The sequence below is a fragment of the Eptatretus burgeri genome, chromosome 1 (genome assembly GCF_056783735.1).
Source record: "Eptatretus burgeri isolate ZD-2024b chromosome 1, Ebu_testis_v1, whole genome shotgun sequence".
In the NCBI taxonomy this organism is placed as follows: Eukaryota; Metazoa; Chordata; class Myxini; order Myxiniformes; family Myxinidae; genus Eptatretus; species Eptatretus burgeri.
The window spans coordinates 65303000-65318866 of record NC_140961.1 but is presented as its reverse complement, the minus strand read 5'-3'; the positions used below and the strand labels follow the sequence as shown (position 1 = coordinate 65318866).

At 42.3% G+C, this 15867-nt stretch overlaps 1 long non-coding RNA gene across 1 annotated transcript; it reads right to left on the bottom strand.

Moving 5' to 3' along the window:
• Nucleotides 1-10201: 10201 nt before the first annotated feature.
• LOC147034623 (uncharacterized) lies at nt 10202-15867 on the bottom strand. Its single transcript, XR_015060330.1, has 3 exons — nt 15715-15867; nt 15134-15247; nt 10202-10814 (listed from the first exon to the last, which is right to left on the bottom strand). It is a non-coding gene; the product is annotated as an uncharacterized LOC147034623 (long non-coding RNA).

Below are 15867 nucleotides of genomic sequence, written 5' to 3'. Positions count from 1 at the left end.
TCACCAACAGCCTGCCAAGAGCTATGAATAGAAATGCATATATATATAAATATATAAATATATTTTATATATATATATATATATATATATATATATATATATATATATATAAATATATAAATATATTTTATATATATATATATATATCAAGGTTATTCATGCTTGTGAAAACTAACATGTTGATGTTAGTTTTTCTTTTTTTCATTACATGAGAGGAAAGATTCTGAATTACAGAAAGCCTTATGGTACCATCAAACTTTCAAATGTAAAAGTCGAGCTTTATTTAAAATATCAATAAAACATTCAATTCTAAAGACATTTATTCAAATCCAGATACTGTGGGTTCATAGATTGTAGGTCGAAATGCTGCCAAGTTGGTTGGTGCAGCTGGCTTGTGAGGCTGCTGATGAAACAGAGGAGTGTTGTGAGAACTCGCGACGGTTTACACATTCAGGTTTTCCAGACAAGGACAAACGTATTGAAGGTAAAAGCTGACTCTCTTTTCTGTCTACAGTTACTTGGACATAAGCAATCAGATATATGTATATAATGTAGGTACATCTGCAGAGAAAGAATGGGTGGTTCAAAATTTATTGACACCACCCCTTTTTAACATCTTTAAGGATGATCCACAAAAATTGTGTGTGTGTGTGTGTGTGTGTGTGTGTGTGTGTGTGTGTGTGTGTGTGTGTGTGTGTGTGTGTGTGTGTGTGTGTTATATAATTAATATATAAAGCTCTTTCTAACCACTGACTGACTCGCTCACTGACTGGTATTAAAGATGGGTCCCTTCTGGGTGACGTAGAAAGCTGAAATTTTGCATGCCGATGAACATCGAAGCCGGTACATCAGTAAAGATCACAGAATGGTCGGCCAACATCCATAGATGAAAATATAAATAAATGAAAAAAAATTGAAAAAAAAAAGAAAGAAAAAATCCGAGTGAGCAACCCGAGGCAATGGGGCAGCACGGTAATTTTGTGTGCTGACAGATATCAAAGCTGCTACAGCAGGAAAAAATCACAGAACTGTGGGAAAGCATCCGAACATGAAAATATAAATTAATGAAAAAAAACAGAAGAAAATAAATAGATGAAAAATCAAATGCAGGAGACTCGAGACAATGGGGAAGCACGGTTCATATGCTTACACAATGTATAAGCATACCTCGTTAGTATATTATATACAAGCAAATACAACCCGTCACCTTAGTGACTGAGGTAGTAAAGGGGGGGGGGAGAGGAGGGAGTGAAGGGAGAGAGAGAGAGGAAGAGAGGACAGTGGGAGGGGAGAGAGAGAGTAGGAGAGGAAAGAGAGTGGGAAGAGAGTGGGAAGAGAGAGAGAGAGAGAGAGAGAGAGAGAGAGAGAGAGAGAGAGAGAGAGAGAGAGAGAGAGAGAGAGAGAGAGAGAGAGAGAGAGAGAGAGAGAGAGAGAGAGAGAGAGAGAGAGAGAGAGAGAGAGAGAGAGAGAGAGAGAGAGAGAGAGAGAGAGAGAGAGAGAGAGAGAGAGAGAGAGAGAGAGAGAGAGAGAGACAGAGACAGCCACAGAGACAGACAGACACAGAGACACAGAGAGACATACAGAGAGACACAGAGCCACAAAAAAGACAGATGAGGGGTGGATGTGGGGTTAGCAAAGAGAATGACATGTGATGCTTCATGACCGAACACACAAAAAATAAAACATGTCAGTACAGCTGTACACACAATGATACAATAGAGTTTGTAAAGTAATCCATTTAGTACATCGTCAAAAACTTTGTTTTTCCAGTTCCAGAGAATTCGTGGGAACATGAACCAAAAGCAATCACTGAAAACATGGAAGCACCGCTCACGTACGACCGAATGATCCCATCAAGCGTGAACATCGAAAACAAAGCATGGCGACAAGATCTCATATTGAGGTACAAAAAAAGAGAAGAAAGCATTGCTAATTGAGTTGTTAATACCAATGATTTTGGACTAAACTATACAGAAATCAAGAAAATGACCACATACCAAGACTTCAAGAATGAAATGAAAAGATTCTGGAAGCTGAAGAATGCCAAAAAAAAAAAAACATTAAAAAAAGAGCTGAACCGTGTTAGTGTGTCTCGATCTATAAACATTTTGCGACAGCACTTTTTAAAACTTCAGAAAAATAAAAATACTTTTTTCATTAACTTTGACACTAATAGCATATAGTGATTATACTGAAAACTTATAACTTATAATAGCTTATAAAAAAATACTGAAAACAGTTTACAATGTAACTATGTGCTTGTACTGCATTGCAATACAAGCAATATGAAAATTCACTCTGAAAGCAACATGAAAATTGTCTCACCACTTCATAATGTTTTCCTTCTTGATTTCACACTGACAAAGTCTGTGACGATATCAGAGAAATCCAACTTTCTCTAAATGTCACATTCCGTAGTCACATGGCAAGGTGGTTGAGACAATCCTGGCCCATGGTGGCTCTCAGTTCATTCTTCATCAGTCCCATTCGAGAGAATGACAGTTCGCCGGAGCAGTTGGTGCACATGAAGGACATATTAATTATATGATTGAGTAGGGTTGTACCCCATATAGAGGGATGATGTGGGAAAATATCAGATATCTCACTCTTTCAATCAGTACACTCAACATTTCAAACATGGTTGTTTACTCCATCCCTCTCCCTTTCACAGATGTCCGAATGTCACTCTTCCCCACTGTCTTGTGCTTCCCTCACGCCCTTCTTCTCTCCTGCTCCCTTTGTTTAATATACTTTCTGTATGTTAGCTCTTAAAAGAGCCTCTACATTGTACATGCAAAAAAAAAAGCTTTTTCTTTCCTCTCACACCAACTCCATCTCCCCAATCCCTCAAATATTGTACGTCCCTCTGCTGCTCCCTTCTTCACCACACCACTGCCAATAGTGGGGCGGATATGTAACATTTTTGGTGGAGTTGTGCACTTCTGGAAAGAAGCATGAAACTTTGCCCTAGGGAGTTTTTGGGCATGCTGATTTCAAAAATTGCGGGAACCACGATGTCACTCCAGCGGTTCTCGGCAAAATTTAAGAAATTCAAAATGGCCGCCACAAAAACACATTTTTGCCCATAAAACGGCTCGAAGTAGCCCGATTGCCTTGATCTTGATGTCTCGACCTATGTTATTGAGGTCAATGAATCCAATAAAACACATGGGAAGACTCATAACCTACATATTCATGCTGAAAATTTAAAAATATTGCTGTTATCTATCTATAATTCCAGCAATCTCTGTGTGTCTGTCTGTCTGTCTGCGACCGCCGTTTCTCGATAACCGCCGGTCCAATCTGATTGAAACTTGCCAGGAATATTGCTGGGGACCCGCAGATGTGCCTTTTCGAGGTTTGATGTGAATCGGATGAGCGGTTCCCAAGTTACGGCCATTTTATTGTTTTTTTTAAAGTGTTGAAAAGGTGTATATATGGCAGCTGAAGTGTCGTTCCACCTTATCACCTTATCGTGCCATTTTTTTTCTCAGAATAATGATAACAGCATATTAATAGTAATAATAATAATAGCACAATTATAATTGGCAGTACACAATAATAGCACAATAATTGAATAAAAAGAATAACGTAATACAATGACCAATGTCTGTCAACCAATAACGACCTATATATTGTCTGACAACCAGACAGGACACGGTGATATGACATCACGAATGACGTCACAATGCCTCCTCTTCGGATTGAAACTTGCCAGGAATATTGCCGGGACACGCGTATGTGCCTTTTCGAGGTTTGATATCAATCGGACGAGCGGTTCACAAGTTACGGCCATTTATCTGTCGACCAATGACAAGACACGGTGCTATGACATCACGAATGCATCACAATTAGTGTTTATTTATTTATTTATTTATTTATTTGCACGATTGACGGTCCGATCTGATTGAAACTTGCCAGGAATATTGCTGGGGACCCGCGGATGTGCCTTTTCAAGGTTTGATATTAATCGGATAAGCAGTTCCCAAGTTACGGCCATTTATCTGTCGACCAATGACAAGACACGGTCCTATGACGTCACAATGAATGTTTATTTATTTATTTATTATTATTTATTATTATTATTATTTGCACGATTGACGGTCCGATCTGATTGAAACTTGCCAGGAATATTGCTGGGGACCCACAGATGTGCCTTGTCAAGGTTTGATATCAATCGGATAAGCAGTTCCCAAGTTACGGCCATTTATCTGTCGACCAATGACAAGACACGGTCCTATGACGTCACAATGAATGTTTATTTATTTATTTATTATTATTTATTATTATTATTATTTGCACGATTGACGGTCCGATCTGATTGAAACTTGCCAGGAATATTGCTGGGGACCCACAGATGTGCCTTGTCAAGGTTTGATATCAATCGGACGAGCAGTTCCCAAGTTACGGCCATTTATCTGTCGACCAATATCTGTGAGAGAGGGGGACGGGAGATGGGGGATGAGAGTGGGTGCGAGAGAGAGGGGCGAGAGAGGAGGGCGGAGAGAGGAAGGGCGAGACTAGGGGGGAGAGAGGGGGGCAAGAGAGGGGGAGAGAGAGGGGGTGGGAGTGGGGACGAGAGAGAGAGAGAGAGAGAGAGAGAGAGAGAGAGAGAGAGAGAGAGAGAGAGAGAGAGAGAGAGAGAGAGAGAGAGGGGGGGACGGGAGAGGGTGTGAGAGGGGCGTGGGGATGAGAGAGAGGCGAGAGAGAAGGGCGAGAGAGAGTTGCGAGAGAGGAGGGGGAGAGAGGAGGGGCGAGACTAGGGGTGAGAGAGGGGGAGAGAGGGGGAGAGAGGGGGGAGAGAGAGGGGGAGAGAGGGCGCAAGAGAGGGGGCAAGAGAGGGGAGGGAGAGAGGGGGAGAGAGGGGGTGAGAGAGAGGGGCGTCACAATTCAAGAGAGGGGGAGAGAGGAGAGGCGAGAGAGGGGGGTGAGAGTGGGGGCGAGAGGGGCGAGAGAGGAGGGGCGAGAGGAGGGGGGAGCGAGGGGGGCGCGAGAGAGGGGGCGTCACAATTCTTCTTCATTTGATATGACGTCACAATTGACGCTGGGGACCTGAGTATGCTTCCCAGGTGTTTCCCAAGTTATGGCCATTTCTGATACGGTTGGTCCGAGCTAATTGAAATAATGCCCCAATCCAGTCGTCGTTTACGCACCGACGGGCCCGCCCCTACGGGCCCGTACTAGTAACACGAATTTTCATCGAAACGTATCATAGTGATTTGCACCTAACCTTAATTCCTTAAATAATTGTGTTCATTCCACGAGAGCAGAAACCTGGTAAGGCTTGAATCTAGCACATTCTTGATGTTATTCATGCACCATTGTCATATAAATGCATAGCAAATTGTGTAAATGTACATCTCTACACAATGATGTACATTTCTTCTCAAGGATGTATATATCATGCCAGGCTAGAGACAGTGATATGGATGCTTTCTTCAGGCATGAAAATCATGCCTGGCCTCCATCATTGGCAGCGAATCACATCATGCACCAATCAAGCAAATCAGATTTGATGGAAAGTTTGGAATCATTGGTACCTCAAGCAGAATCTGTTCCAAAAGTGGATGTAAAAATTGTTGATGGCGCTGCCCTTGTACACATACTCCTTCCGAAGAAGTCAAAGGCTTCTGTCAAAACTTTCAAGGACTACTCACAACTGGTGTTCCTGCCATATTTGGAATGCATGCCCCAGGATATTGTTTGTTTGGATGTAGTCTGGGATTTATACAAGGAGGACAGCCTCAAGGCACAGACACGACAGAACCGTGGATCTGGAAACAATCTCAGAGTTGCCAACAACAAAAACATGCCGATCAACTGGAAGAATTTCCTGCATTGCGATTCGAGCAAAGAGAGTCTGTTAAAACTCCTAGCCAGTGCAATACAGGAGTTTAAACCCCCCGAACGGAAGCTAGTCATCTCGACACATGGCGAGAAAGTTGTTTCATCACCCACATCCAATCTCTCGGACTTGTCCTGCACTCATGAGGAAGCGGACACACGGCTCCTGTTTCATGCTTTCAATTCATTCAATCACGGATTCACCAAGCTGATGATACATGCTACGGATACCGATGTGGTGGTTATTGCAATTGCTGTGGCAAGTGTCTTCAAGGAGTGTAAAATATGGGTGGCATTTTGTCATGGGTCTAAAGTATGGTATATCCCCTGTCACCTGATTTCAGCTGAATTAGGTGATGATGCATCTTGGGGTCTTCTGTTTATGCATGCAATATCAGGATGTGATACAGTTTCTGCCTTCTTTGGAATTGGAAAGAAAACAGCTGGGGCAGTATGGCAAAGTATGCTTCAGCTTACACCTACTTTCGTTAGTTTATCTCGTGCTCCAGCTCAGATATCCCAAGATGATATGGACCAAATAGAAAGATATGTTGTTCCCTTGTATCAGCGAACATCTGCACTTTGCCATGTGAATGAAGCCAGGAAGCAGTTGTTCATTAACAACCGTAAGATGGAAAACATTCCTCCAACATTACATGCCCGAGAACAGCATGTAAAAAGGGCTGTTTATCAGGCAGGGCATATCTGGGGACAGTCACTTGTAGGAAAGCCCAATGTTCCATCACCAGATATATGGGGCTGGGAGAGAGTGAAAGATGATTCCCCATGGACTCCATGCTGGTCTACTCTGCCAGAGGCAGCCAAAGGTTGTCCAGAACTGTTGAAATACGGATGCAAAAAGGAATGCACTAAAAGATGCACTTGTTTCAAAGCAAATCTGCCATGTACACAGTTGTTCTTCTGCTCGGGACAGTGTAACAGAGAGTAAGAAGTAAATCTTGGCCATGTTAACACAACACTACAGTGACATAGTGACTGATATGTTAGAGTAATTCGACAACATTTTAAATGGACACATATGCTGCACCCTTAGCACATGGTTTTCCTAGTTTTTCCATCATATAGTTCCTGCAGTATTGAGAAATACATATTCTAATGGAACTACATGTGTTGTACCTGATCCATTCCATGGCTGAATTGTGCAGAGTTAAGCCTGGCTACTGGAGCAATAGTAAATCCCTGGTGGTAATTCTTGGAACTTGTTCATGTCATTTTGTTTGTAGCATAGGTGTCCCTTTAACAGAATGAATGACACACAACTGGATCCCTTAAACTCATAAAAATTGTATTGGTGCCAAGATGGCAATCGGTGCACTCACTTTGGATGTTGACTGTTTTAGGAAACTGCGCTATGGGCGTTTAAATTTTTTTTTACAATAAAGATATATATTAAGAGTCTTCACATGTGTTTTATTGGATTCCTTGACCTCAAAAACATAGGTATAGACATCAAGATCAAGGAAATCGGGCTACTTAGAGCCGTCTAATGGGCAAAAATGTGTTTTGCGGCGGCCATTTTGAATTTCTTAATTTTTGGGGGGAACCACTGGGGTGACATCGTGGTTTCTGCAATTTTTGAAATCGTCACACCCAAAAACCCCCGAGGGCAAAGTTTCATGCTTCTTTCCAGAAGTGCACACTGATTTCACATGTTCGCCCCACTACAAGTCTCATCCTTTACTTCCTTTCTTGCCAACGATCCCATCACCCTCCTTCCCCTTGGCCTTGCCTGCTCTCATTGTCTCCCCTCCCTCTCAAAGCACCATTCGCAATGACAGTTGCTCTCTCTCATGCACATATTTATCCCATCTCATCTTCAGTTGTCCTGCCCTTAATCCCACCCATGGTACACTGAAGCCTGTCAGGTCATGTATGGGAGCATGTGCCAGAGCAGCGCGTCGCTGCGTCCACTTTCCACCAGTACTGCAGGGGCCTCCGTCTGGCCATCCCCCAGGCAGATGCCTGGCACATCCACATCTCCTTGAGATGCTGATCAACCTGCTGCAACTACAAGGCACGTGGTCAGCCCATTGTCCACCTCCACTCACGAGACTCCCTCACTGAGAAAATCTGGTGAGCAGGATCAGCGTAAGAAAAACGAGCCGCATGTTCATACAGCTGCAGCTGATGCTCACGGACTATGCAGGTAACAAATATCATTTGAGTCTCTCTCAGCAACCGCTCGTTGGACACAAAGTCCGACCAGCGACAGCCAAGGATTCTCCGAAGAGACCTGGTACCAAAGGAATTAAGTCTCTGCCTCAGATCCTTGGTCAGAGTCCAAGTCTCACATCCATAGAGCAAGACTGGAAGCAGCAAGGACCTGAAGACTCAGACTTTCGTCCTCCCACACAGGTACCGGCAATGCCACACCCCATTATCCAGTGAATTCATGACTCCCCAGGCCAGACCCAGACGTCTATTGACCTCTGACTCACAGCCAGCAGAGACATAAATATCACTGCCAAGGTAAGTGAATCTCTCCACGACCTTAACATCCTCACCACAAATAAGCACAGACAGGACAGGAGCATCCAAGATGTCATTGAAAGCCTGGATCTTAGTTTTGACCGAGCGAGTCTTAGTTTTGACTTTCTCTGAAGCTTGTGGTGAGGCAGTAATCCTGAAACAACTTGCCTTTGCCTCAAGGAAGGCAAGTCCAACTGAAGGCAATCTCAGTTCCTTCCACAAAGCTCAAAACAAGTGTGTGTTTACTCTGAAAAGAGCCAGGAAATAACATCTTTCTCTTCTCAAGTCTGAACTCTCAAACCAGGATCCCTCCTCCAAATCCTGGGGGCATCTAGTTAAGTCTGTTTCTGGTGTATGTTCCGCTCCATCCCCTCCCTTACCCCAAATGGCTGCACAGCTGACACTGCACATGAAAAGGTTGAATGCCTAAACTCTGCTTCTAAATCTTGTGTCCCAAATCCCTTGCTTTCTGAACCCACCTGAGCCAGTCACACCCAGCTGTTCCTGGACTCTGTGTCCTTTTCTCCTGACAAGGTGGAGAGTTTGCTGTCAAACCTCGACTCAGATTCTGCAACTGGTCCAGATGGCATCAGCCCACATGTTCAAAAAACCTGCTCTCCTGCTCTTGGTCACCCTCTCTCTGTTCTACTCACCCTCTCATTTGCTCAAGGTTATCTGCCTTCTGCTTGGAAATCAGCAAACATCACCGCCCTGCATAAAACAGGTGCAAAAACAGATCCCTACAACTGCAGACCAATCAGCCTTCTCCAAATCATCAGCAAGGTTGTGGAATCCATCATCGCTTCTGACATTAAATCCTTCCTCTTCTCCAATGGCTTGATTTCCAATCATCAATTTGGATTCAGACCAGGTCACTCTACCCTGTATATGCTGCTTTTGCTTTCCCAATCATGGATGGAGATCCTCAATGCCAGACATGAGATCAGAGCCATCTCCCCAGGCATATCGCATGCTTTCGATATGGTCTGGCACCCCACCCTGCTCACCAAACTCTGTTCCTATGGTATCCAAGGCAATCTCTAATTTTGGCTCGCAGACAGATTTCCTCTGCTGTTGCAGTCAACATGTGGCCCTTAATGAAATTCCCTCATCCCCCTTCTTGTCTCGGCTGGAGTTCCTCAAGGCAGCATTCTGGAGGAGATTGGAACCATAATCTGTGCAGAGCGTTGGTGCTGCTTCAGCATTCTCCTTGGCTATTAGGCACAATCCTGGACGGGTCACCACTCAGACACAGTATACCAGCATGTTGGCACTCATTTTGCCAACCCCAGAAGGATGACAGGCCGAGTTAACCCCACCTGGTATTAATTCAACAGCTAAGTGGGATTTGAACTCAGGACCTGAGGATCCACAGCCTGCCACCCTCACCATTAAGCCAACACCAGGCATCTGGGCCCAGCGCTTTTGCTTTCGCTTTTGCTTTTGCTTTTGCTCTCTCTCTCTCTCTCTCTCTCTCTCTCTCTCTCTCTCTCTCTCTCTCTCTCTCTCTCTCTCTCTCTCTCTCTCTCTCTCTCTCTCGCTCTCTCTACCCCCCCCTTCCTGCCATAACATCTGTCATCCCTCATTTAAGATCATTGGTATTTCCTGCAATGAGGCCGAGTGTTTGGGTGCCTCACCACAGGCAGGTCAGTGGTGTTTCTGTCTTCTACCGTCTCATCTCCGGCCTCGCCCCCCCCCACCCCGCTCTGTCTGCTATCTGTCCTGCCCATACTTCTGCAGGGCACAAGGTCTGCCAGCAATCCCCTACTGGTTGAACTACCAAAATCAAGAATCACTGCTCACCTTCATTCTTTCATTCCTTCTCCCCCCCCCACCTTTGCAACAAACTCCCACACTCTCTTCAATCCAACACTTCCCTCCAGGTCTTCAAAATAGCTGTTCACCACCATCTCTTATCTTCCCCCATCCAAAACCATGATCTTTTCTACCCCCGCTAATCCACCCCAAATCTACCTCCTTCTTATTCCGTGCTTTCCTTTCTCAAAGTCCCTGTAGTGTCCATCTTGTTTACCCCCTGTACCCCGCCCCATCCCTGTCCCTTCCACAGATCTCCTCATGTGTCTGTTCCCCATTGTTTTGTGTTTCCCTCTTCCATCCCTCTTGTCTTCTGCTCCCCATCCTGTGTGTTAGCTCTTATACGAGCCTTGACATTGTATGTTGAAAAAAAAAATGGCCACCCATTCAAATGTGTACACAATGATACACTTGTAAACTGTGATAATGTGAAGTCATAAGCATTTAAAAGCCATACCTTTTATTCTGTAGCATTTTCTGAATGACCAAGACTCAAAAAGACGCCAGAATACATCACTAAAATCCCAATTTGTACTCCATCTTTTCCTTCTTCCCCTCTCAAAACAATGTAAAACTGTAGCCCAACCTACCTCAATAACTGCTGAAGCTATGATGCTGATTCCAATGTGATGAAGTTACTTTGTCTCTGTGCTAGTGCACGCAACCTGAAATTTTAAAATATATAAAGCATTAATTGTTAGGAAAAGAAATGGAAGGTAAATGTGGACAATGAATAAATATTAATAAATAAATAAATAAATGAAGGAGAAGAAGAACAAGGAAGAATGACACCACAATCCCCTTCTGGTTTAGCATCACGATATATTTTGGTTGTTGTTCCATCACAATCTCACAACAAAAGTAAAATGTCAAAAGTTGTCGTGATGGCAATCCATAAGAAAATAGTGGTGCCGTATTGTGGCATCGTAACGTGGTGTCATTCCTACCTTGTTGGTTGTTTTTGAGATTTCATCCCTCCATGTTTTTACTTTTTTTTTCAATGTTTTTTTTCCTTGTATTTATTAATTTTAAAATATATAATTTATGAGAATTATGAAATTCTCCTAACTTGGACCAATGTCGTGATGACCTCATGCCTGCCAACCCTGAATGGGCATCCAGCAGTTAATGTGAGGCAAAGTCAAAAGCAGTCACCAAGCAGATGAAAAGCAAAGCTCCCGACATGGTTTCACCCTTCTGTGGCATACTTTCCCCGACTGCTTAATCTCATCGATGGTGCTTCTTGGTTGTGATTGGTTGATGTTATACCATGTGTCCTTGTGGCAGATGGCACTTGTTGGAGCCAAATACAATCTGGCCTCACCAGTCAGAGTCAGTGGGGCATCAAGTGCCAGTATATGTCAGATAATGTGCGACTCCAAACTGTAAGTGGTGAAAGTGCCAGAACCGAGTCACATACAACTATTGCTGCACGATACAGGAGGAGACTAGAACGGGCACTCAGTAGAGCGCATACCTTCGCCAACGCTACATTTCCCCCTTCTCCCCCCCAGAAACCGTTGATTGTGAGGGTATTTAATCCCACACCACATCTGCCATCTCATATTTGTTATGATGGCTTAAAAACATTAAATTTCCTGCTGTTTGACACTGATTCATGAACATTGTACAATTTCTGTATGAACTCCCTGACCTTTTTGGGTGTCGGTGTCAAGTCAATCTGATGACAACTGGTCACATTATAAGAAATTATTTTCTGGCATTTTAGGGGCATTTAGCACACGAGTTTCTGTTTTTCTAAATAAGTTATTTATTGTGAACAAATAAACATTCATTTTCAGAAAGTATGACATCTGAAAGTGCTAATTCAGCTGTGTGTACTATATGTAGAGCACATGACATTAGCTAGCTGCACGATCGGGGGTTGAAGTACTCTCGATAAATAGAACTATAAGTTGTGAAATACGCCTCTCCTGGTGCCAAAGTCCCGTTGGTTTGCATGGAGAGAACGATGTTTTTGCCTGCTAATCCGTTTTTATTACCTGCATCCTTACAACTGTAAAATGTGCATATCTTTTATTTTTTTAATATCTTCAAATTGCACCAGCAGCCGAAAGCATCATGGCACATAAGAATGACACATTTGACGCACACATCAGATGATCGTGCTTTTTTTAGAATGTTGACATCAGCTGGTTGTGGTTGCGCAATCCAAAAGTAATACGTCAGCTGGCTCCTAATTTAGAAAAAGGAACACTTTTTGTTTAGTGTGCGTACGTGCCACTAAGGTATGCACATTTTGTAAGTTCAGTGACACCCCCCCCCCCCCGCCCCCAATGCTTTAAACTCACCAATAAAGTCACTGTCAAATATTACACATCACAGGATAGGGAATTGAATTCTAAACATTTTGAATCTACTTACATGCAAATTGTATAAGAATTGACCGCATTATGATAATAAAGGTCGTTGACCCCCCTGACCTTTGACCCAAACCGCTAACAAAGGTAATGACGTCATTGTATCATATCGTATATCACAAGATTGGGCATTGAATTCACAACATTTTGGCATTGGTTGCATGCAAATTGGATAAAAATCGACCGCACGATGGCAAAATGACGATTTTGACCTTTTCATGGCCTCGACCTTGACCTTTGTACTCTTAATTTTGTAATCGGTATTAGAGTGTGGGGAACAGAACAATCAACATTTTGGTGTTGGTTTCATGCAAATCGGATAAGAATTGACCGTGTTATGACTAAAACCGCACATTTTGCAATGTCGTGACCCCCCCCCCCTGACATTTGACTCCTAACCGCTAATAAGGGTTATTACGTCATTGTGTCATGTCACATATTACAAGATGGGGCATTGAATTCTGAACATTTTGGCATTAGTTGCATGCAAATTGGATACAAATTGACCGCGCTATGGTAAAAAGATGATTTTGACCTTTTCATGACCTTGACCTTGACCTTTGACCCGATCCCTCCCAAAATCTAATCAAATGGTCCTCGGATAATAACCAATCATCCCACCAAATTTGCTGTGATCCAGTTCAATACTTTTGGAGTTATGCGAATAACGAACAAACAAACAAACACACATATTGACAAATAAATAAATAAATAAATAAATACACAGCGATCAAAACATAACCTTCGCAACAAAGTTTGCGAAGGTAATAAGCGCTGCATGGAAAAGACAGTTACCGACCGATTTTGGCCTTGTTAGGGCATCATCAGGGCAACATAGTAAGCTTCCAAACCCTTAACAACAACATCATGGAAGACTGTGTGATCTTCAAAAGATTTTTTTCAGTCACAAGTGTATGTGGAGTGGGTATTTCTAGTCTTCAAGCAAATCTCAATTTCCAATGAAATAGGATAGAGCTACAGATTGTTTCAAATGAGACGCTATTACTCGACACTTATTGTTCATGATCCTTCAAATATTGATGAGACAAATATAAAACTGCCACCACTATACATCAGAAAGTCTCACAATCATTTTTTTCTTTTTTTTGTCCACAGTTGGCATATCTATCTAGATAGAAATACGGTGAACTCGAGTCTGAGTTTGCAAGAGAAAACCAAACTTGAGTGGTTCATCGAGACAAAGTCGGTAATGCCAGTACAGAGGAAGTTTAGGAAGTAGTTATACACTCGATAGGACCATATTATTAGTCCATTAATCAGTTTATTCAGAAATTTCGGGACACAGGTAATGTTCATGGACTAATCGAAGAACATCGCCTGCCAACTGTGCGCACCAATGATATCAAGCAGGGGATTTGTCGTCGGGTTGTTGACAGTCCCTTTAAGAAAGAAATCATGGTGTTGTCTGCCAATGGAGGTGGACATGTCAAAAACAGTGAAATGGAGATCATATTTTATCGAGACAAAAATCTGTTGTTAAAGAAAAGCATTGTACCTTAATTTGGTGAGAGATTTTTTTTGTTGATTTGATGAAGTCTGATTCTTCTGCTCTTGCTGTGTTATGGTTTGTTTATTGGATGAAGTGATGTTTATTTGACTGGCAATGGCAACAGATAGAATGTGAGATTTTTGTTGCTTGAAAATCTGTCTGACATCTGCCATGTTTTCTGAGACACTTTTGGGAATAGTTAAGGACATCACGTGCTGATGGATCGGATGTGAATTGCTAAAATTGGAAGGGTGGTCATAATAAACATATCCTTTTATGGAACAAAACTTTAGACTTTCCTCTGCACAGTGGTATGTTTTACCTTTGTGTCATTAATATATATATATATATATATATATATATATATATATATATATATATATATATATATATATATATGTTTTAAATATTTATATACGTGTAAAATGATGGTGTTTAATATGGAACACTCTGTATACACCGTTATTGTTATTTGCAGGCAGGACATTGTGTTACAGAATCGGTGGGAGTGTTGAGACAGTTGTGAGTGCGAGCACTCTTCCTTTACAAATAGCATGCAACAGCAGCACCCACTTTAATGTGAAGGAGAATTCACCATCACACACACACCAAAACTGACCCAAAGCCAATGTAATATGATAGCATACAACCTCAGTAATAATCATTTCTTCTTGAAAGAAACAATTAATGAGATTGTCAATGGAAAGCGATGCAGAATAATTCTCCCTTGAGACATTAATTCACAATAAATACAATTATCCAGGCAATTTAAGTATAATCAATGTTGTCGTCCCGCTTTATTCATGTTAATTGCAGCCAAAGCGTGAATGAAAGAAAATTTAGTCTGCAGGCTATCATTAATTTTCTGATTCTATCATGAGCATGCATATTTTGTTAATGGACAACATCATTAGGTAGTGTATTAACATGTAATCACTGCCACAAAACTGAACGAGGAATAATAAACACCGATTCAAATATCAAACTTCCACGTTGACCTCTAAATTTTTTTTTACATGTTTTTCTTGTCAATCAGCATTGCGTGACCTAAGGGGGATATATAAGAGTAACTGGTTAAATCTTGATAGCATACCTTCACTTTTTCATTTCCTTCCTCTTGTTAAAATTATTTCCTCCTCCTTTTTTTTGCTTTCCTTCTTCCTTTTTATTCTCCTTAAACTGTCTGTTATCACACCAACGTTTGCAGCTGAAGAGGGAAGAGAGAAGGACCTGAAGTACTCATGGAAACAGCAGCTGGATATGACTACACCAAACACATTTGCAGGCAAAGCATTCAAAGGCAAGCAGTTCCTCGAGAGCCTTTCAAAGTGCTCCAGAAAAAAATCCCACAAAGCCCATAGCACGAGTAATTGTACGTTTGGCTCCAAAAGGCACTGGAGCTAGTCATCAAGATCAAGCCATTGGTGTGATGCATGCAGCGATGAAAAACATGATGCAATCAGGTCAATATGTCAACCGTGCAATTAGGTCTGAGCGTCGACCAGCAACATAACCCCTCATCTTTCCTGCATTCCAGGAAACTATTCATCCTGTATGTCAAACACCCAGTATACTTTAATTACGAGCTCTCAGGCATACAAACTTGTCAATCCTTTCTCAAATTCGAAGCTTAGCTTGGCTGATGGTTCGACCTAACCACAACAACCCACTTACACGGCCATAATCCTCTCTTCGTTCCATCCTCTCCTCTCTTCCTGGTATCTGACTTCCATTGGGGGCTAAAAGAAGAACTTCTTTGCTCCACATTTTGCCTGTCTTGCCTGGAAGACAACAGAATATAGTACATTCACTGGTGAGCTTTTCATG